The sequence below is a fragment of the Dendrobates tinctorius genome, unplaced genomic scaffold (genome assembly GCF_039654945.1).
Source record: "Dendrobates tinctorius isolate UK_male_01 unplaced genomic scaffold, ASM3965494v1 ptg000029l, whole genome shotgun sequence".
NCBI lineage: Eukaryota > Metazoa > Chordata > Amphibia > Anura > Dendrobatidae > Dendrobates > Dendrobates tinctorius.
In genome coordinates this window covers 46,278,792-46,302,861 of record NW_027361697.1, presented here as the reverse complement: position 1 = coordinate 46,302,861, position 24,070 = coordinate 46,278,792, and positions in this window count along the sequence as shown.

The following is a 24,070-nucleotide window of genomic DNA, read 5'->3' as shown; positions in this document are numbered from 1 at the left end:
AGGATGCTGTATATCGCACACAGGACGCTGTAAGTCACACACAGGACGCTGTATATCACACACAGGATGCTGTATATCGCACACAGGATGCTGTATATCACACACAGGACGCTGTATATCGCACACAGGACGCTGTATGTCACACACAGGATGCTGTATATCACACACAGGATGCTGTATATCGCACACAGGATGCTGTATATCGCACACAGGACGCTGTATATCGCACACAGGACGCTGTATATCACACACATGAGGCTGTATGTCGCACACAGGACGCTGTATATCTCACACAGGACGCTGTATATCACACACAGGATGCTGTATATCACACACAGGACACTGTATATCGCACACAGGACGCTGTATATCACACACAAGAGGCTGTATGTCGCACACAGGACGCTGTATATCACACACAGGACACTGTATATCGCACACAGGACGCTTTATATCACACACAGGACGCTGTATATCACACACAGGGCACTGTATATCGTACACAGGACACTGTATATCACACACAGGACACTGTATATCGCACACAGGATGCTGTATATCGCACACAGGATGCTGTATATCGCACACAGGACGCTGTATATCACACACAGGACGCTGTATATCGCACACAGGACGCTGTATATCGCACACAGGATGCTGTATATTACACACAGGATGCTGTATATCGCACACAGGATGCTGTATATCGCACACAGGATGCTGTATATTGCACACAGGATGCTGTATATCGCACACAGGACGCTGTATATCGCACACAGGATACTGTATATCACACACATGAGGCTGTATGTCGTACACAGGATGCTGTATATCACACACAGGACGCTGTATATCACACACAGGATGCTGTATATCGCACACAGGACGCTGTATATCACACACAGGACACTGTATATCGCACACAGGACGCTGTATATCACACACAGGACGCTGTATATCTCACACAGGATGCTGTATATCGCACACAGCACAGTGAGGGGACACATTTAACAAAAAAATCCACCCCCAGCCTGGCTCACCGAGTCACCGTTATGTGTGTGTCCCTGTCCCTGTGTGAGAGAGGCTCATGATGAATGTTTTCTGCTTCCTGCAATGCACACAGGCATGGCATTCTTATGTAAAGCCAGCCAGAGACTTCAGACAACTGCTGACCAGGAAACAAGGAAATGAGAGTGTGGCGCCCCCTGGAGTACGGCCGCCACAGTGGCTTTGCCTTCCTCCAGGGGAGGGTAATGCCAGGCTTGGAGGCAATGCTGGGTCTCTCTCGCAGTCAATCTATGCATGCAACACAGTTCCACTCCAGGCCAACAGGGGGAACTCTGAACCGGGATTAAGGGGAGGGTGACCCAATTTGGCATCACGAACAGGATTACGAAGCCCGGTACCCCCGGGTCCTGTGTGCCATAGACTGTGTGTGAAAATTGGCGCCAATTGCCACCATTGCAACGCTGCTTGGCGCACGCGGGAAGAAGGGCAGGCCTTCGTGTGCGGAGCCTGCCGCAGAGCGCGAAGAAGTGAAGTGCGGCGCGGGAGGAGAGGACAGCGTGCAAGAGAAGGAGGAGCTGAGGCCTACAGCCCGGAGCGTCGGGCCTGTGAAGCGGCTGCCGGTGAGCTCACATAACCCCCGGTCCTGGCTAAAGTTAACTAGGGGGGGAAGAGATTGTCCGCGCCAGATGGCAATGCAGCGGCAGGCGCCGTTGCCAACCCCGCAGCACCGCAAGGAGGAGCGCCTGCCGCAGCGGTCTCCATAATGCCGCTGTCCATGCCCTACATACCGGGAGCGGCCTGGCTACCGCAGTACTCAAGTGAGTCGCATACCCTGAGTGAATTTAAAGAGAGACTGTGCAGTTTGTTTAAAGTATACCCTATGTCTGAAAGCCTGAAAGTGAATATCCTGATTGGACAGCTAACGGGTGCAGCGCAGAAAGATGTGAAGGCCTGGCAGGATACTGATAAAGAGACTGTTGCAAAGATCGTGGCCAAGCTGAGAAGCACCTTTGACACCAGCACTGCTGCTGAAATCAAGATGAGGTTCTTTGGCTGTAAGCAGAAGGCGCAGGACAGTATCAGGGACTATGCTCTCAACCTGCAGGAGGCGCTGCGAGCAGTTAAGCAAGTTGATCCTGACAGTGTGAAGGAGGAAGATAAACTGTTAAAGGAGAAGTTCATTGAAGGACTCCTATCCAGTCCCCACAGAGGACAGTTGCGTATCATAAGCCTGCAAAACCCTGATCTGGACTTTGCTGATTATAAGGACAGGGCTATTCGGGTACTGCAGGAATCCACTGACAGCCATCCAGCACCCCCTAGGCGCCCAGCGATCACCTACCATCAGGAAGCAACATCTTTTCCTTCCATCCCTGTGGAGCCTGATGCACAGACTCTGGATAAAGATCCAACTGAGGAGCTGCGTCTTCATGTCCAGGAGTTGACCAAAGGGATGGCTGCACTCACGAAAACTATGCAGTCCCTGCAAGTGTCCTCCAAAGAAAAGATCCAGCTTGATTCCAGTCCAGAGGATGTCACGTGGCTCTGGAGGAGGAGAACCCCGCCACTTCGAGTAAGGAAAAGCGATCGCTATGACCAGGACGGACGTCCCATCTGTCGTCGTTGCTACAAGGCAGGTCATCTTGCAAGATTTTGACCTTTAAATGAGCAACCCCTGGGGCAGAGGGCCAACCCCCAGGAGTAGGATCCCCAGGCTCAAGGAACTGGAGAGCCAAGTATGTGGTAGGGAGACCAATCCTTCCTGTGGTGATTGACGGCATCCCCATGAACGCTTTGCTGGACACTGGCTCCCAGGTCACCACTATGCCGTACATTCTTTACAAGAGGTATTGGGCTGATTCTGAACTTACCCATGGCCCAACTGATGAACTGACAGTAGTTGCCCCTAACGGTCAGTCTTTGCCGTAGATAGGATGTAAAGAAATTACTGTTAAAGTGAGTCTGGTAGAGCTAAAATCTCAAGGTCTGATAGTTGTTGATATTGATTGACGTGAATGTAATCCCATGATGACTCTTGGTACAAATGTAATTGAAACCTGTCTGTCCGAGGTTATTGTCTTGTTGCAACAGGTGGCTGAGACTGCTGGTTCCAGTGAATGAGTCCTGCAGAAGGAGATCAGAGCCCTGATGCAAAGACAACAGGTAGAACTCTCTGGCGGAGAAATTGGCAGTGTCAGAGTGAGTGATCCCTTCCCCATTGCAATACCCCCCAGATGTGAAATGTTGGTTTGTTGTCGGGCAGCTATAGGTCTTAGAGGGAGAGATTACCAGGCATTGGTAGAACCAGTATACTCCGATAGCAGACCCACTGTCCTTACAGCCAGAGGGGTGGTTGATGTACGAAAGGGGAGAGTACCTGTACGCCTTTTGAATTGTGGGGAAGAGGAGGCCACGATACCTAGGTATGCCACAGTTGCTAAGCTGCTCACTGTCAATAACAACTCTTTGCAGGCAGTAGAGCCCTTGGTCTCATCCGATCAGGTGGAGGACAAAGGCTCTGTGAAGCAGCTGGAGGAGTGGTGCCAGCAACTGCAGGTGGGAACTGACTCTACACCTTCATACCAGAAAAATGGGGTTTTCAGAGTGACACAAGAGTATGAGTGGGTATTCAGCAAACACCCACTAGATTTTGGGCAGGCAAAAAGTGTTCAACATCATATCCCCACTGGAGACCATCCACCCATAAAGGAGAGGTACAGACCTATACCCCCAACACAATATCAATGTGCTAAGAGTATGTTGAGAGAGATGAAGGAAGCTAGGGTTATCAGATACAGTTGTAGCCCATGGGCAGCTCCAATAGTTTTTGTAAAGAAAAAGGATGGTACCATGAGAATGTGTATTGATTACAGGAAAATTAACAGCATTACGCATAAAGATGCCTACCCACTACCCAGAATTGAGGAATCATTAGCTGCACTTAAAACTGCTAATTACTTTTCCACCTTGGATCTCACCAGTGGGTATTGGCAGGTTCCCGTGGCAGAGGCAGACAAGGAGAAACAGCATTTACCACTCCAATGGGTCTCTGTGAGTTCAATTATATGCCATTTGGGCTCTGCACTGCTCCAGGAACATTTCAATGGCTGATGGAGTGCTGCCTGGGACACATGAACTTTGAGACGGTCCTGTTGTACCTGGATGATGTCATTGTTTTCTCCAAAACCTATGAAGATCATCTGGAACACCTGGCTGAAGTGTTTGAAGCTTTGTCCAATTTTGGCCTGAAGGTGAAGCCTTCCAAATGCCACCTCCTGAAGCCCAAGGTACAGTACCTCAGTCATGTGATCAGTGCAGAAGGTGTGGCACCAGATCCTGACAAGGTCACAGTCATCCGGGACTGGCCGAAGCCCAGCAACCTTCATGAAGTACGCCAATTCCTTGGACTGGTAGGCTACTACAGAAGATTCATCAAAGGCTTTACCGAAATAGCCACCCCTATGCAAAACCTTCTGGTGGGGCAGTCCATGAAGACCAAACAGAAAAGTTCCACCTTTGAATGGACTGAAGAGTTGGAGAGATCCTTCACTCGGCTGAAAATGGCTCTCACAGGAGATGAAGTTCTGGCCTAACCAGATTATGACAAACCCTTTGTGCTGTACACTGATGCCAGCAACGTGGGACTAGGAGCAGTACTGTCGCAGGTACAGAATGGGAAAGAAAGAGTGATCTCCTACCCCAGCAAGAAGCTGCGCCCCACTGAAAGGAACCTTGACAACTACAGTTCTTTCAAGCTGGAGTTCCTTGCCATAGTCTGGGCTGTCACCAAAAGGTTCAAACATTACCTAGCATCCACCAAGTTCACTATCTTCACGGACAACAACCCGTTAACGCACTTGGACACTGCAAAACTAGGTGCACTGGAACAGCTATGGATGGCTCGGCTATCTAACTATGAGTTCACCATCAAGTACCGGGCAGGGCACAAGAATGCCAGTGCTGATGCGCTGTCCAGAATGCCTAACCTACCAGATGCATGAGAAGCCCCTGAGGCTCTTGAAGAAATAGAGTTACCTCCCTTCCACCGGCCAATTGCGGCCCAACGTGCCCAAGAAGTGAGAAACCGACGGTCTGGCTTGAAGGAGGTCATCCTGAATCCATTGCCCCATCATGATTGAGCAGAAACGCAAGATAGCGACCCTGCAGTCCGCCTGGTGAAGGAGCTACTTTTGCAAGCTGACTCACGCCCAGAGTCGGATGCTCCGGAAGAAACCCAGCAGTTGTGGAAAGAAAGAGGTCGGCTGTTCATTTATGAAGGGAAGCTGTGTCGGAGGAGTATCAATGCCCGCACTCATGAGCTGGTTTGAAAGATGATAGTCCCAAAGAGAGAGGCATCAATGGTCCTGGAAGCATACCACAATGGAGCTGGACACTTCGGATGGAAGAAGTTGGAAGCATTGCTCCGAGAGAGGTTCTACTGGGCTGGTATGAGGAAAGCCATTGAGATCTGGTGCCGTGAGTGTGGACAATGTTACCTGCGCAGAAAGGATCGAAACAGCCAGAGAGCTCCTCTACAGCCAATCATCACCAAACAGCCCCTGGAGTTGGTAGCCCTGGACCATGTGAAGCTGGTTCCAAGCCAGTCAGGCTAAATCTATGCTCTTACCATTGTGGACCACTACTGGTAGTTGTACCTGTCAAAGATCAGACAGCCAGGACAGCAGCTAGAGCATTCCAACATAATTTCTGTAGACCACATGGATACCTTGAAAGAGTGCTGACAGATCAAGGTCCAGCTTTCGAGGCAGAAGTGTTCCAAGAATTCTGTAACTTGCATGGTTGTAAGAAGATCCGGACAACACCGTATCACCCACAGACCAATGGCATGTGTGAGAAGATGAACCAGGTAGTGATTGACCTCCTGAAGACTTTGCCCTTGGAGGAGAGGAATCTGTGGCCAGAGAAGTTGCCAGATCTGGTGGACCTCTACAACCATATCCCAGTGAACTCCACCAACTGTACCCCAGCCTACTTAATGAGAGCAAGACCTGGTAAACTGCCTATTGATTTGGACATGGGAGTCCTTACGCCTGAAGTAACGTCACCAGATGCTGACTGGGATACAGAAAGACAACAATAGTACAGAAGAGTTCAAGAATGCATGGAAAGGAGTCTAGCCCAGGTGAGACAAAAGCAGGAAAAGCTCTACAATCAAAATGCACCTGCCATTCCTTTGTCGCCAGGAGAACAAGTCTTGAAAAGGAAGAGAAGATTGCACAGATTGGATGATCAATGGGAAGCTGAACCTTATACCATTCTGCCCTCGAACTTTGATAATACTAAGGTATGCCTTGTTAGTAAAGATGGAGGAGAGACCTCAGCAGCGGTATCGAGAGATCATTTGAAGTTATGCCCTGACCAGTTAAAAGAAAGAAAAGAAGAACCAGATAACATCCAACCCATAGTGAAAGAAGAGGAGGTCAGCACAGTGCTTGGAGAATACCCTGCGAATTGGACTAAAGTGAGCGATGCTATAGTGGTGCCAGTGTTGACATTTCCCCAACTGGTAGTGCAGGGAGAAGTAACTCAAGAGAGTCAGGAAGATCGGGTAGCAGATGCCACACCAGCAGCGGAGCCAGAGAACCCTCGCACTGCCAGTGGTGAACCTGTTATGCCCCTGGTGAGTCTAAGAGTTCGCAGACAATCTAGGATCCCTGTGCCATGCAGAACCCCCAGTAGTGTATCCAGTACATTACCCACTACACCAGTCTTACGCAGGTCTACCCGCATTACACAAGGGATACCACCCATCAGATATCGTATATAGGTAAATGTAAATGTTGAAATTGTATGTGTATATATGTAACTGTTTTTCAAGCTTTGTGCCTACAGGTAACCTGTAAGAGTTTCCTTTAAATTTTCCAGTTTGTTTTATGGACCTTGTGCCATAGGACTTGTGTGTGGTCAAACACTTTCCTTGTAACTAATTAACCATTTGCCCAGGAATGGACCATGGACATTGATGCTTGGACGTATCATCATAGGACCATTTTTGAAGCTCTTGGTTTTTGTAACTTTTTAATTTTTAAAACTTGTACAATTATTATTGTGTAACTGTTTATATGTTCATGTTTTTGTTCAGCCCAGGAGTGCTGACTTGCACTAGGGGGGAATGTGGCACCCCCACGAGTATGGCCGCCACAGTGGCTTTGCCTTCCTCCACAGGAGGGTAATGCCAGGCTTGGAGGCAATGATGGGTCTCTCTCGCAGTCAATCTATGCATGCAACACAGTTCCACTCCAGGTCAGCAGGGGGAACTCTGAACCGGGATTAAGGGGAGGAGTGCTCTCTAAGGGCCAAGAGGAAGGAGTGGTCAGTTAGTGAGTCTGCGGAGGGTGAAGTGTGCAGACGTGTAGAGAGAAGCTAGAGGTTGAGCTGGGAAAGGAGAGCTCCTTCACAGTGAGCACATGAACTGGAGCCTGGTCTCCACGGTTGTACAGATACTAACGGTCCTACAACAGATACCAGAGGAGTAGGAGGCTGTGAATGCCCTACTCCCATCTAAGACTTGAGGGCACAACAGCAGCTTGGATAGAGAGCCGGGTATCAGGAGAAAGGAGCCCCCGAGAGAGGCTACAGCTATCTGTCATGCAAGTAAGGTTCTTGAGAACATCTGACAGGAGGAACTTCAGTGTACCTCAGTACTAGGAGTACTTCATTCAAACAAATGCTAGGAAGGAGACTGCACAGCCTGTCTGCTGAGAGAGAATCCCTGAGTTGCTTCCAGGCTAGCCTGCTCCGTTACCATCTGTAATCAGGACCCTGGACTGCAGTTATCAAGAAAAGGTACAGAAATTGCACCCCTCTGTGTCTTCTCTGCTTCCTACCCTTACAGCACTGCTACATCCCCGTGCCAACCACCTCTACACTGCCCTGGGACTATAGCTTCACCTGTGGGGAACTTATACATCCTTGCTGCACCCTACCATCAGTCCCAGCGGATCTGCATACAGCGTCGGCTTAACACCTCCCTTGCCGAGCACCACAGGTGGCCTCACTAACTATTCCATTACATTAACTCTATTCCCCTATTACTTGGGCGCCCAGGGCCACGGATCGGGTCACCGCTGCTGTGACACATTCCCCTGACACCGGCCCGGTACCGAGTACCCCATAGCCCTGGGAGGGTGACCCAATTGCTTCAAGGGGCCCAACCAAGGAGGTATACAGCGGCCGTCGCTTACATTTAATTAAAAGAGATAGTACTGTGTCGGCACAGCACAGCTGCCAAACCGCAGCGGCCGTCGCGGGCCCCCTCACCTAGGGCCCCCACACCTCTCCGGGCCCCATAGCAGCTGTGTGGTCTGCTACTATTGACGGTACGCCCCTTGTTACCTCTGATTAGCTGGCGAATGTTATTTCAGGCAATCATCACTGGATGACTGTCAAAATGCTGCTGTGTTATGAATGAGTCACCGTAGGAGGCAAAAACAGAAATACAAGCTAAGTCCAGAAAACCAGAGAAGTTGGCGACTATCAGATTGCAGACCCCTGAACCTATCAATACAACTAGCAGTAGCCGTGGGGGGTTCCTACGATGCCCTAGACCCCTCGATCACAGCCGGAGAATTAAATAGGCCTAAAGAAAGAAAGGGGAAATCTAAACTGCCCCAGAGCAGACCCCAAAGCAATAGGCAGCCCCCAACATATAATGACGGTGAAGCAAGATGAAAACACTAACACAGACAGAAAGATAGACTGAGCAAAGACGGGGCCCCAAAACTACCTAGGTAGGAAAGGACAGGAAGGCTGCTGTCTGCAATCTGCCAAAACCCTATCAAAGACACAAGCCAACAAGCTGATATGAAAAAAGACCCTGAAGCAGCTAGGCTTCAAAAACTAAATCAGCACTCAGGTATTTTCAGAAGACAGAGCTAAAGGAATTCAGCACACCCCAGCAGGGAATGGCAGAAATCCAGAAAAACAAAGCAAAACAAAGTCAAAGCACAAAGCAAAAGGCCGAGCAGCAAACTTAGCTTTAGAGGAGCAGGAATTCAGACTGGTCTCCAAGGATCCCACAGAGAAATCACCCGCAGGGCAGAAGGGCGTCGGCAGCCTTATATCCAGTCAGTAACTCCACTCAGCCAGTCATCATCAGCAGCCTCAGGTGTTTGATAATCAGGCTCACTACCTTTCTTTACCAGAAGAGGGAGTTCCTCGGGCCTCAGTAATGAAGGAGAAAATGAACTCACAACAGTACCTCCCCCTTGAGGAGGGGTCACTGAACCCTCAACTACGCCACCAGGGCGATCAGGGTGAGCCCGATGAAAGGCACGCACCAATCTTTTGGCATGAATATCAGAGGCAGAGACCCAGGAATTATCCTCCTGACCATAACCCTTCCAAATACTGGAGTCTCCGTCTAGCCAGACGGGAATCCAGTACTTTCTCTACCTCATATTCCATGTTACCTTCAACCAATACAGGGTCTGGGGGTGCCACCCCCAGAACAACAGGTTCAACAAACCTCTTCAACAAAGATTTATGGAACACATTATGGATTTTAAATGTGACAGGAAGAGCCAAACGAAAAGAGACCGGATTAATAATCTCCACAATCTTGTAAGGTCCAATAAATCTAGGCTTAAACTTAGGAGAAGCCACCTTCATGGCAATATTTTTTGATGATAACCACACCATATCACCAACCTTAAACTGGGGACCAACGGTCCTATGTCGGTTGGAAAACCGCGGGGCCTTTTCCTGGGAGAGAGATAACTTATCCACCACTTGGTCCCAGATCTGGTGCATTCTCTCCACCACAGTGTCAACACCTGGGCAGGCAGAAGGCTCCACCTGCCCTGAAGAAAATCGAGGATGAAACCCAAAGTTACAAAAAAAAGGTGACATCAAAGTGGCAGAACTAGCTCTATTATTTAAAGCAAATTCGGCCAAGGGCAAAAAAGAAACCCAATCATCCTGATCAGCAGAAATAAAACATCTCAAATATGACTCCAAGGTCTGGTTTGTTCTCTCTGTCTGCCCATTGGTCTGAGGGTGAAAAGCAGAGGAGAAGGACAACTGAATTCCCAGCCTGGAACAGAAAGTTCTCCAAAATCTAGACACAAACTGGACTCCTCTGTCAGATACAATGTTCTCAGGAATCCCGTGCAAACGAACCACCTGTTGTAAAAACAGGGGCACCAACTCAGAGGAAGACGGCAACTTAGGGAGTGGTACAAGATGAACCATCTTAGAGAACCTATCACAAATCACCCAAATAACAGTCATCCTTTGAGAGACAGGCATATCAGAGATGAAATCCATTGAAATATGGGTCCATGGCCTCTTGGGGACAGGCAAAGGCATAAACAACCCACTTGAGCGAGAACACGATTTAGACCGGGAGCACGTCCCACAGGACTGCACAAAAATCCTGACATCACGAGACAAGGAGGGCCACCAAAAAAACCGACTCACCAGATCTCTAGTACCAAAAATACCTGGATGACCAGCCAAAGCAGAGCAATGAACTTCAGACATCACTCTCTTCTTCCACTGGTCAGGAACATACAACTTTCCACTGGGACAACGCTCAGGTTTGTCCTCCTGGAACTCTTCCAGAGCACGTCTCAAATCGGGCGAGATGACAGAAAGAACTACCTCTTCGCCTAAGATGGTAGCAGGCTTGGTCACCACAGGAGAATCAGCAAAGAAGCTCCTAGAGAGGGCGTCTGCCTTGACATTCTTCGTTCCAGGAAGAAAAGAAACCACAAAATCAAAACGTGTAAAAAACAAGGCCCACCTAGCCTGTCTAGGGTTCAAGCGCTTAGCCGACTCTAGGTAAATCAAATTCTTGTGGTCAGTGAGGACCACGACTTGATGCTTAGCTCCCTCCAACCAATGTCTCCACTCCTCAAATGCCCATTTCATGGCCAACAGTTCCCTATTCCCCACATCATAGTTACGTTCAGATGGAGAGAACTTTTGGGAAAAGAAAGCACAGGGATTCATTTTAGATGTTACAGGATCCTTTTGGGACAAAACAGCTCCTGCACCAATCTCAGAAGCATCCACCTCTACCTGGAATGGAAGTGAGACATCAGGTTGCCGCAAAACCGGGGCGGAAGTGAATCTTCGCTTCAGCTCCTGAAAGGAAGAAACAGCCTCCTGAGACCAATTTAACACATCAGCACCCTTCTTAGTCAAATCAGTCAATGGCTTGGCAATACTAGAAAATTTTGCTATAAATTTCCGATAAAAATTAGCAAAACCCAAAAACTTCTGGAGGGCCTTCAAAGAAGTGGGCTGAACCCAATCGTAAATGGCCTGTACCTTGGCCGGGTCCATTTCAATAGTTGACGGGGACAAAATAAATCCCAAAAAAGAAATCCTCTGTACTCCAAAAAGGCATTTAGATCCTTTGACATACAGGGAATTCTCCCTCAAGATCCGGAACACAGTCCGAATATGTTCCACATGAGAATCCCAATCCTTGGAGAAGATCAAAATATCATCCAGATAGATAATCAAAATTTTATGGACAAAGTCTCGGAAAATATCGTTCATGAAGCACTGGAAGACAGAAGGGGCATTAGTGAGCCCAAAAGGCATCACCAGGTACTCAAAATGTCCCTCCGGAGTATTAAACGCCGTCTTCCATTCATCCCCATGCTTAATGCGAATAAGATTATATGCCCCCCTGAGGTCAAGCTTGGTAAACCAGCAAGCACCTTTAACTCTGGAGAATAGATCAGAAATCAGGGGTAACGGATACTGATATTTAACAGTAATTTTGTTGAGGGCACGATAATCAATACAAGGTCTTAATGATCCATCCTTTTTGGCTACAAAAAAAAAAACGGCACCTAAGGGTGACGAGGATGGTCTAATATGACCATTCTCCAATGCCTCCTTAATGTAGGATCGCATAGCCTCGTGCTCGGGTACAGATAAATTGAAGAGCCGACACTTGGGAAATTTACACCCCGGGCTCAGTTCAATTGCACAGTCATAACTCCTATGAGGAGGCAGAGACGCAGACTCATTCTCACTAAATACATCATAAAAGTCCGCCAAATAATCAGGAACATCATGCGACTGAGGAGAGGTGGAAAACACCGGAGCCTCACTAAAGGCACACCGACAACCCCAACTCACCACAGACACAGATTTCCAATCCAAAACTGGATTATGAATTTGTAACCAGGGAAACCCCAGAACAATAGTATCATGCAGATTATGCAACACCAAAAATCTGCAATTTTCTTGATGGTCTGGGGCGACCCGCATTACCACCTGGGTCCAAAACTGAGGTTTATTTTTAGCCAAAGGAGTAGCATCAATCCCCCTCAAAGGGATAGGCGTCTGCAGAGGTGTCATCGGAAATCCACAACGTTTAGCAAAATCCAAGTCCATTAGGTTTAGGGCTGCTCCCGAATCCACAAAAGCCTTGGCGGAAAATGTGGACAGGGAGCAGATCAGAGTAATAGCCAGAACAAACTTGGGTTGAATACCCCCAACAGAAAACGTGTGTGCAAAGCGTTTCTCTTGTTTAGGACAGACAGAAATAATATGCGAGGCATCTCCACAGAAAAAACACAACTTATTACGCCTTCTGAACTCCTGACGCTGCTCTCTGGAAAAAACTCTATCACGTTGCATAGGTTCAGACATTTGTTAAACAGGTGGCAACACCTCTCGTGCAGCTTTGCGTTCGCGCAAACGCCGATCAACCTGAATGGCTAATGACATAGAATCGTCAAGACCAGAGGGAACAGGAAATCCCACCATAGTATCTTTTACATCTTCTGACAACCCCTTCCGAAAGAGAGCAGCCAAGGCATTATCATTCCAGATGGTAAGTACTGCCCACTTTCGGAATTTTTGACAGTACAATTCTGCAGAATCACGACCCTGGTTCAATGCCAGCAGGGTCTTTTCAGCCTGATCAATGGCATTAGGTTCATCATACAACAACCCCAAGGCCTGAAAAAGTGCGTTCACATTAGTCAGAATAGGATCATCTGGTTTCAAAGAAAACGCCCAATCCTGGGGATCGCCACGCAGCAAAGAGATGACAATTTTAACCTGCTGCGCGGAGCTCCCTGACGAGTTAGGCTTCAAGGCAAAAAATAATTTACAATTATTTTTGAAATTCAAAAATTTAGACCAATCCCCAAAAAATACATCAGGTGTAGGAATCTTTGGTTCAGCAGCATGTGAATGAGCAAGGTAGGCGGAAATTCCCTGCACTTCCGCAGCGAGCTGCTCCACACGATCAGACAATTGCTTTATCTCCATTGAGAGAAAAAAAAATTCCCCCTACGGCCTCAGAGATATAGAGGAAAAAATATACACACTTTTTTTTTTTTTTTTTTTTTTTACAATTCTTTCCTGCTACTGAGTACCCTAGGATCTGCGGGCTGTCGCGTGATTCTGTTATGAATGAGTCACCGTAGGAGGCAAAAACAGAAATACAAGCTAAGTCCAGAAAACCAGAGAAGTTGGCGACTATCAGATTGCAGACCCCTGAACCTATCAACACAACTAGCAGTAGCCGTGGGGGGTTCCTACGATGCCCTAGACCCCTCGATCACAGCCGGAGAATTAAATAGGCCTAAAGAAAGAAAGGGGAAATCTAAACTGCCCCAGAGCAGACCCCAAAGCAATAGGCAGCCCCCAACATATAATGACGGTGAAGCAAGATGAAAACACTAACACAGACAGAAAGATAGACTGAGCAAAGACGGGGCCCCAAAACTACCTAGATAGGAAAGGACAGGAAGGCTACTGTCTGCAATCTGCCAAAACCCTATCAAAGACATAAGCCAACAAGCTGATATGAAAAAAGACCCTGAAGCAGCTAGGCTTCAAAAACTAAATCAGCACTCAGGTATTTTCAGAAGACAGAGCTAAAGGAATTCAGCACACCCCAGCAGGGAATGGCAGAAATCCAGAAAAACAAAGCAAAACAAAGTCAAAGCACAAAGCAAAAGGCCGAGCAGCAAACTTAGCTTTAGAGGAGCAGGAATCAGACTGGTTTCCTAGAAGTCCACAGAGAAATCACCCGCAGGCCAGAAGGGCGTTGGCAGCCTTATATCCAGTCAGTAACTCCACTCAGCCAGTCATCATCATCAGCCTCAGGTGTTTGATAATCAGGCTCACTACCTTTCTTTACCAGAAGAGGGAGTTCCTCGGGCCTCAGTAATGAAGGGGAAAATGAACTCACAACACTGCTGATTTCAGTGATACCAAGCTTTCAATGAGGTGATTTTGCCACCTAATCTGAGTGCAGCATAATGTAGAATCATATACCCTGATTCCAGTGAATTCCAATTTTACCTGATCCACTCATCTCTGCTACAGACCACAGAAAACGGATTTCAGTGCAGCTATTAGACACAGGAGCCGTTGGAGCGCCCGGTGGGGCCTGGGGGTACTCGGTACCGGGCCCGTCGACTTCCATGGGGGACGGTGTCACGGCGGCGGCGACCCGGTCAGTGGCCCAGAGGCGTCCAGAAATAAAATAGGGGAAAGTTGTGTGGTATTTATGTGGTAAAAATTAAAATAAAGTTATTAGATGGTGAAATACGTGATGCCACCTGTGGTATTCTAGTCAGAGGTGACCAGCGCTGCAGTGTTGCTTCTCTGGGATGGATGTTGGGTGCAGCTATGATGTTGCAGCCCTCCACAGGTAGGGCTGTAGTCCCAGGATAAAGATGTTAAATAAATAGTAAAAATGGCTGTAAACATTGGGGTGCAGATAAATGAGAGAAAGACACAGAGAGGTGCAGTTTCTTTACCTTTTACTGGTAATAGGTTGCAGTCCAGAGTAAAACATACAGGTGATGGAATGAGTCCAGCTTGCCTGGAGGCATTCAGGGGATCCACCTTGCCAGGTGGGGATTTAGGACCTTCCTTTCTGCGCTTTGTGTGTGGGTCTCCGCTGTATATACTGTAACTATGCTGCGACCCTCTATTCGTGATGGTTTCACTAACCTGTACGGCTGTCAGCGTGAGCCTACTCCACGGGTACCGTTCTCTTCACCGTCGGCCCCAGGCTCCTTATCCACTGCCGTGCCCTCAGGTGATTAATGTGCACAGGAATTTACAATCCCCTGTACTTTCAGATTCAGCTATCAGGGCGTACAGTTCCTGTCAGCCTAGGACTCTGATGTCCCTTTTCTCTTTATTAGCGCTTCACTCAAGGGTCTGCTCTATGCAATATTTTAGCTTCCCTAGAGTCTCTCAGTCTCTGCTCTTGTCCTTTCCCTCTTCATAGATCAGCTCTGCCTATTGAGCTCCTCTCAGCTCGGCTCCCTGTCTTCATCTCACAGGATCTTCCAGAAAGATCTCTTTACCTCAAGTCCTCACGTTTAACTGTCATTATCAATTCTCCTCACAGTTCACAGCTGTTTCGCTTCCATGACAACTCCCTCAGCTGATTTCTAGCTGACTCACCAACCCCCTCTGCTGGCCAGAATTTATAAGGCATCTCCCTTTTCTGACCTGCAGCAGGAAATTGTGATTAAATCTATGCTGCCTGGCATGGGGTCCCTTTCTGCCTCCAAGCATGACTTTACCCATTAAGGGGGAGATAATGTCACTGTGACAACCGGACTCTGGGGTGTCACACCATTAGTCAACAAGCATTGATGTTTGGAGAGGGTTTAGGAAAAGGAATCAAGAGAATTTGAAAGATGTGAAGCTGCCCATTGAGCACAAATGTAAACAGGAAAATATAGTTGACTGTGTAGATAGCCATCCTGTTATCAAGAGAAATGGTGATGTATAGTTTTCAATTTTTACTCACTATATAAACAGAAAGAATATGAGGGGCTATGCAAGAGGATTTTTGGTGCCCTCTTGCTCTTACTCAAATATTTTAACATAGCCTAGCAGACAGCACATCAATCCAAAATGATAAAAAATAGAATTAAAAATATGTTCATAGTGCATTTTTATATGGACAATCATGTGCATATGAATAAATGTCACATAGCTAAAGCACACAATGTTACATAGTATTCAACCAAGTCATCTAAGTGTAGTGACCCAGTCCAGAGTGTGTCCGCCCCTTTAAGTAATCCTGATGTCACGGTCACGTATGTCTGGACGCAGCGAATACCGCAAGGCGAACCCATATGACACACGTGACCTTGGATACACCGCCTCCAGTTGGGCGAATTTAAATAATAAGACGTGCAGCTGGATACACCGCCTCCAACTGGCGAATTTAGGTATTACACGTATTTATACAATAATCTGGAAACCCCACCTCCAGTAAGGCGAATTTAAATAATAAAGGGGAACCTGGGTATCATTAGCAATGGTGGGCCCTGCGATAGGGTATAGGAATGTGGAGACCTCCTGCACTCCCCTGAGCCAGAGTCGCTGCACTCCTAACTATTATGAGCTAATTTTCTGCTCTACCAGCTGGGAGTTCTCCTTCCGTTCTCCCTTTGGTGGTGACAGGAGGTAGGGAGGTTGGTTTAATTGGTAATGGTCTGCCACCTGACGAGGAGGATAATGATTGGATCTCTGGAGTATCAGACTGGATATAAGATAGCCGACGCCCTATCCAGTTGCTGGTGATTCAGTCTGCTTCTCAGGTCTTGGACTTCAGCTCTGCTCCAGTCTTCTCAAGTTAAGTTTGTTTTTGCTAATGTTCACACTTGCTATTGTTGGTCAACTCAGTTTTTTTGTGGTCAGCCAGCCCAGCTGGACTGTGCTGAACTTCCACTCTTATTTATCTGTATTTGCCAATTTGCCTTTTTGTCCTTTATTAGATTGGCCTCGTTTTTGCTCTGTCTCAGAATATTTCAGAGTGCTAATATAGTGGGAGAAGTCTAGTGACTTCAGGGTTAATTTTGTTATCAGAAGTGTTGGACATTATTTTGGGTAGGGTTTTTTGGCAGATTGCAGACAGTATCTTTCCTTTCCTGTCCTTTCAAGTTAGTTTGGCCCCATCGTTTGCTCAGCCTATTTTTCTGCCTTTGTTTGTGTTTTCATTTTGCTTCACCGTCAATACATGTGGGGGGCTGTCTTTCCTTTGGGGTCTGCTCTGGGGGAGTTAGTTTTCCTCTTTTCTTACTTTAGGCTTATTTAGCTCTCCGGTTGTGACGAGGCATCCAGGACCATCGTAGGCACACTCCACGACTGCTGCTAGCTGTGTGTTAAGATCAGGGATCTTCAATCTGCATAGTTACCAACCTCTCTGGTTTTCTGAGACTTAGCGTGTGTTGGTTTTTTTTCTCCTCGGTGACCCATTCATAACAGAATCACCAGCCATACCGCAGATTCTAGGGTACTCAAGAGCAGGAAAAAATTGTTTAAAAAAAAAAAAAGTGTCAGAATTTTTTTTTTTATATTTTTTCCTCTTTTTCTCTGGGGCCGTAGGAGGATTTTTTTTTCTCTCCTAATGGAGATTAAGCAACTGTCTGATCATGTGGAGCAACTTGCTGCTGAAGTGCAGGGAATATCTACCTACCCCATTCAGTCACATGTTGCTGAACCCAAGATCCCTACTCCTGGTGTGTTTTCTGGGGATCGGTCTAATTTTCTGAATTTTAAGAATAATTGTAAATTATTTCTTGCCTTGAAGCCTAACTCATCGGGGAGCTCTGTGCAGCAGGTTAAAATTGTCATCTCCTTGCTGCGCGGCGATCCCCAGGATTGGGCTTTTTCTCTGACACCTGAAAATCCCATTCTGACTAATGTGGATGCATTTTTTCAAGCCTTGGGGTTGTTGTATGATGAACCTAATGCCGTTGATCAAGCAGAGAGAACCCTGTTGGCATTAAACCAGGGTCAGGATCCTGCAGAGTTATACTGTCAAAAATTCCGAAAGTGGGCGGTCCTTACTACATGGAATGATAGTGCACTGGCAGCTCTGTTTCGGAAAGGTTTATCAGAGACCGTAAAAGATGTTATGGTGGGATTTCCTGTTCCCTCTGGTCTGGATGGCTCTATCTCATTAGCCATTCATGTCGATCGACGTTTACGTGAACGTAAAACAACACGGGAGGCACTGTCACCTTCTGAACAAATGTCTGAACCTATGCAATGTGATGGGGTATTTTCTAGGGCGCAACATCAGGAGTTTAGAAGGCGTAATAAGCTGTGTTTTTTCTGTGGAGATGCCTATCATACTATTTCTGTCTGCCCTAAACGAGAGAAACGTTTTGCACACACATTTGCTGTGGGCAGTGTACAACCTAAGTTCCTTTTGGCAATTACTTTGATCTGCTCCTTGTCCACGTTTTCCACTAAGGCTTTTGTGGATTCAGGAGCAGCTCTGAATCTGATGGATTTGGACTTTGCCAAACGTTGTGGTTTGTCCATGATGCCTCTGCAGACGCCTATTCCTTTGAGGGGTATTGATGCCACTCCTTTGGCAGAGAAAAAACCTCAGTTTTGGACCCAGGTGATAATGCGAGTTGCCCCAGACCACCAAGAAAATTGTAAATTTTTGGTGCTGCATAATTTGCATGATACTATTGTTCTGGGTTTCCCCTGGTTGCAAACTCATAACCCAGTTTTGTATTGGAAATCTGTGTCTGTGGTGAGTTGGGGTTGTCAGTGTGTTCTTAGGGACGCTCCTGTTTTCTCCACCTCTCCTCAGTCTCATGATATTCCTGATTATCTGGCTGATTTCTCTGATGTATTTAGTGAGAGTAAGTCTGCATCTTTGCCTCCTCATAGGAGTTATGACTGTGCAATTGAGTTGATGCCTGGGTGCAAATTTCCCGAACAACTTATCTGTACCCGAACATGATGCTATGCGATCCTATATTAAGGAGTCGTTGGAGAAGGGTCATATTAGACCATCCTCGTCACCTTTAGGCGCTGTTTTTTTTTTTTTGTGGCCAAGAAAGAAGGTTCATTAAGACCGTGTATTGATTATCGTTCCCTTAACAAGATGACGGTTAAATATCAGTACCCGTTACCTCTGATGTCTGATTTATTCTCCAGAGTTAAGAGTGCCTGCTGGTTTACTAAGCTTGACCTCAGGGGGGCGCATAATCTTATTCGCATCAAGCACGGGGATGAATGGAAGACGGCGTTTAATACTCCGGAGGGACATTTTGAGTACCTGGTGATGCCTTTTGGGCTCTCTAATGCCCCTTCTGTCTTCCAGTCCTTTATGAATGATATTTTTTGAGACTTTGTAAATAAGTTTTTGATCATCTATCTGGATGATATTTTGATGTTTTCTAGTGATTGGGATTCCCATGTGGAACATGTCCGGACTGTGTTCCGGATTTTGAGGGAGAATTCCCTGTTTGTTAAGGGATCGAAATGCCTCTTTGGTGTACAGAGGATTTCATTTTTGGGATTTATCTTGTCTCCATCGACTATTGAAATGGACCCGGCCAAGGTACAGGCCATTTATGATTGGGTTCAGCCTACTTCTTTGAAGGCTCTCCAGGAGTTTTGGGGTTTTGCTAATTTCTATCATAAATTTATAGGTAATTTTTCTAGTATTGTCAAACCACTGACTGTTCTGACCAAGAATTGAGCTGATGTGCTGAATTGGTCTCCTTAAGGCTGTCTCACCATTTCAGGAGCTTAAGCGGAGATTTACTTCAGCTCCAGTTCTACGGCAACCTGATGTCTCACTTCCATTTCAAGTGGAGGTAGACACTTCTGAGATTCGTGCAGGAGCTGTTTTGTCCCAAAAAGACCCTGTGACTTCTAAGATGAATCCCTGTGCCTTCTTTTCTCAAAAGTTCTCCCCATCTGAACGCAACTATGACGTGGGGAATCGGGAATTGTTGGCCATGAACTGGGCATTTGAGGAGTGGAGACATTGGTTGGAGGGAGCTAGACATCAATTTGTGGTCCTCACCGATCACAAGAATCTGATTTATCTGGAGTCGGCTAAATGCTTGAATCCTAGACAGGCTAGGTGGGCCTTGTTTTTCACGCATTTTAATTTTGTGGTCTCTTTTCTTCCGGGCACTAAGAATGTTAAGGCAGACGCCCTTTCTAGGAGTTTCTTTGCTGATTCTCTTAATGTGACTGAGCCTACTACTATCCTAGGTGAGGGGGTAGTTCTTTCTGCCATTTCGCCCGATTTGAGAAGCACCCTGGAGGAATTTCAGGAGGATAAACCTGAGCGTTGCCCTATGGGAAGATTGTATGTTCCTGACCAGTGGAGAAAGAGAGTGATGTCTGAAGTCAATTGCTCCGCATTGGCTGGTCATCCAGGTATTTTTGGTACTAGAGATTTGGTGAGTAGGTCGTTTTGGCGGCCTGCCTTATCTCGTGATGTCAGGAATTTTGTACAGTCCTGTGGGACTTGTTCTCGGTCTAAACCCTGTTCTCGTTCTAGTGGGTTGCTGATGCCCCTCCCGGTGCCCAAGAGGCCATGGACCCATATTTCAATGGATTTTATTTCAGATCTTCCTGTCTGTCAGATAATGACTGTTATCTGGGTGATTTGTGATAGATTTTCGAAGATGGTCCATCTTGTACCACTCCCAAAGTTGCCATCTTCCGCTGAGTTGCTACCCTTGTTTTTACAACAGGTGGTTCTGTTACACGGAATTCCTGAGAACATTGTGTCCGATAGAGGGGTCCAGTTTGTTTCCAGATTTTGGAAAGCCTTTTGTTCCAATCTGGGAATTCAGTTATCCTTCTCCTCTGCGTTTCATCCCCAGACCAATGGGCAGACTGAGAGAACAAACCAGACCCTGGAGTCTTATTTAAGATGTTTTATATCTGCTGATCAAGATGATTGGGTCTCATTTTTGCCCTTGGCCGAATTTGCGCTGAACAATAGAGCTAGTTCTGCCACTTTGATGTCACCCTTTTTCTGTAATTTTGGGTTTCATCCTTGATTCTCTTCAGGACAAGTGGAATCTTCATCCTGCCCAGGTGTGGACACTGTGGTTGTGAGAATGCAGCAGATATGGGACCAAGTGGTGGATAAGTTGTCACTCTCTCAGGAAAAGGCCCAGCGTTTTTCCAACCGGCATAGAACCATTGGTCCCCTGTTTAAAGTGGGTGATATGGTTTGGTTGTTGTCTAAGAATATTCCTATGAAAATTGCATCTCCAAAATTTAAGCCAAGATTTATTGGACCTTAAAAGATTTTGGAGATTCTTAATCCTGTTTCTTTTCGATTGGCTCTTCCAGTTACGTTCAAAATCCATAACATATTTCACAAATCACTGTTGAAGAGGTTTGTTGAGCCAGTAGTTCCTGTGGCAGCACCTCCTGACCCTGTTTTGGTTAAAGGCAATGTGGAATATGAGGTAGAGAAAATATTGGATTCTCGTTTGGTCAGACGGAGACTCCAGTATTTGGTCAAATGGAAGGGTTATGGCCAGGAGGATAATTCTTGGGTCTCTGCCTCGGATATTCATGCCAATAAATTGGTTCGTGCTTTTCACCGGGCCCATCCTGATCGGCCTGGTGGCCTGGATGAGGGTTCGGTGACCCCTCCTCAAGGGTGGGGTACTGTTATGAGCTCATTTTCTGCTCCACCAGCTGGGAGTTCTCCTTCCATTCTCCCTCTGGTGGTGACAGGAGGTAGTGAGGTTGGTTTAATTGGTAATGGTCTGCCACCTGACGAGGAGGATAATGATTGGATCTCTGGAGTATCAGACTAGATATAAGATAGCCGACGCCCTATCCAGTTGCTGGTGATTCAGTCTGCTTCTCAGGTCTTGGACTTAAGCTCTGCTCCAGTCTTCTCAAGTTAAGTTTGTTTTTGCTAATGTTCACACTTGCTCTTGTTGGTCAACTCTAGCGACTTCAGGGTTAATTTTGTTATCAGAAGTGTTGGACATTATTTTGGGTAGGGGTTTTTGGCAGATTGCAGACAGTATCTTTCCTTTCCTGTCCTTTCAAGTTAGTTTGGCCCCATCATTTGCTCAGCCTATTTTTCTGCCTTTGTGTTTTCATCTTGCTTCACCGTCAATACAAGTGGGGGGCTGTCTTTCCTTTGGGGTCTGCTCTGGGGGAGCTAGTTTTCCTCTTTTCTTACTTTAGGCTTATTTAGCTCTCTGGTTGTGACGAGGCATCCAGGACCATCGTAGGCACGCTCCACGACTGCTGCTAGTTGTGTGTTAAGATCAGGGATCTGCAATCTGCATAGTTACCAACCTCTCTGGTTTTCTGAGACTTAGCGTGTGTTGCTTTTTTTTCTCCTTGGTGACCCATTCATAACACCTAATGTTCCCTATGCCGGTTCCGCACCGGGAGGCGCACAGGAACCTTAAAACCCTGACTCGCCCTGACCCTAAACCCTCACTAGGGAATTGGTCGGTGTGGAAACTAATCCCACCACTGCACTAAACACACACAAGGGAAAATGACAATACAGGGGGAACACCACTTAGCTTTGCTCTGTTGTGTACGCTCCTAGCAACAGAGCCCACCACCTGCGTGCATCTTCTCCTCCACCCGGATCCATCACCATAGTGCAGCCTTGGAGCAGAGTCCACCACCAGTTGCAGCTGCCCAGTAAACAGAGTCCCAAAGATGAGTCCAGCTTCTGCCAAAAAGTCCAGCATGCTTGAGTCCAGTTTTCAGCAACCGAGTCCAGCATGCTGAGTGCAACTCTCACCATCGTCGCCACTCCACCAAGCCATGAAAGCACCTCCTGCTGACACCATAAACTGCGACTCCACCACACCATGCCAGCCCTCCATGCAGACTCCATAGCTGACTCAACCCCTGTGGCTGGGCTGCCCAGGACTCTCATTCAGCTCCTTCTTTCACCCAGGCTTCCTTGAGAATGACTAACTCACAATATCAGCAACAGTGAACAAACACACCTGAACTCTTTTATAGCGCCTCACACCTGATTTGTAATTAAGTGCACATTAAACCAAAGAAACTAAACTGCACTACTGCTCACCACCACCGGGGCAACTTAGAATAAACAACACCACGTGTAATAATTCTATTGGCCACCGGGGGCAATCAACCCACTTTGGCACCAAGCCAAAGGAAAAAAAGTTCACTTTGTCCATTTACTTGTCAGATCCACCTTGGATCATGACACCTGAATTGTGAGTAGCTCCTGTACACTACAGCTCACTCTCTAACTGGCTCTCTACATTTTTTGTGAGCTGTAATTCTCCATTTCTAGTCACCTCCATTTTAGATGCAAAGCATTTCTCATTTTCTGTGTTCTGGCGCAATCTAATGGTGAAAATGTACAATGACTCATAATTGTTTTGTAAGGATCTGAGATGTAAATTCAGTGTCCTATAGGCCAGCTCCTAGTCTCATGGTCATTAGGAGGAGGTGTTTTCCAGGCAAGTCTAGAATGATCTGTAGTCTGAGGGATGCCTTCAGGGAGAGCAGAACACACGTGGAGGCTGTTTTCACTACAAGACCTCCTGCAGGCCTAAGAGCCTGAGTTCCCGCTCTTACCTCTACAGACATCATTCTAAAGTTTTTCTGACTGGATTCATCACATCTAAAATCTTTCTGACTGGATTCACCACAGTTTCTACATTCACCGATAAGTACTTGTGCACGTGCCGTGACACACTGTGGAGATAACCCTGAGTACAGGTCTGTAACTTCTAATTGCTGCATCTACCTCCTTCTGTAAAATATCAAAAGACACTGTCCAGTGCTCTTAAAGCTCCAGACCCCAATCACATCTCAGCATCTACCTGTGAACTGTAATTACCGTGGACTACCCATGAGAGACTGTTCCTTATTTGTTCCAAGTTATAATTCCCATGCCTGCTGAAAAAAAAGCAACTGTTATCCCCGAGACTGGTGTGTGTCATAATTCCTTCGTCTGTGGACACCGTGTGGGGGTGGATAGCAGGGAACATTCGGCCTGGTCATTACATAAGCAAAGACTACAATGACACACTCCAGACAAACATCTAGCATATGAGGTGTTTACCAAAGGCTTTTATTAATGAATTTCAATAAATGATGATTTTCTGAACCAGCACAGCAGTTGATATAATCACACATGTGTGTCAACAGATATGGACAACTGGTAAATGGCCCAAGGATTGGAGAAGATGCATGTTTATTGTTTATTCCTATTCAGAAGAAGGGAAATGTTACCGATTGTGGAAACCTTCAGACTACTGCGCTCATACCGCATGCCAAC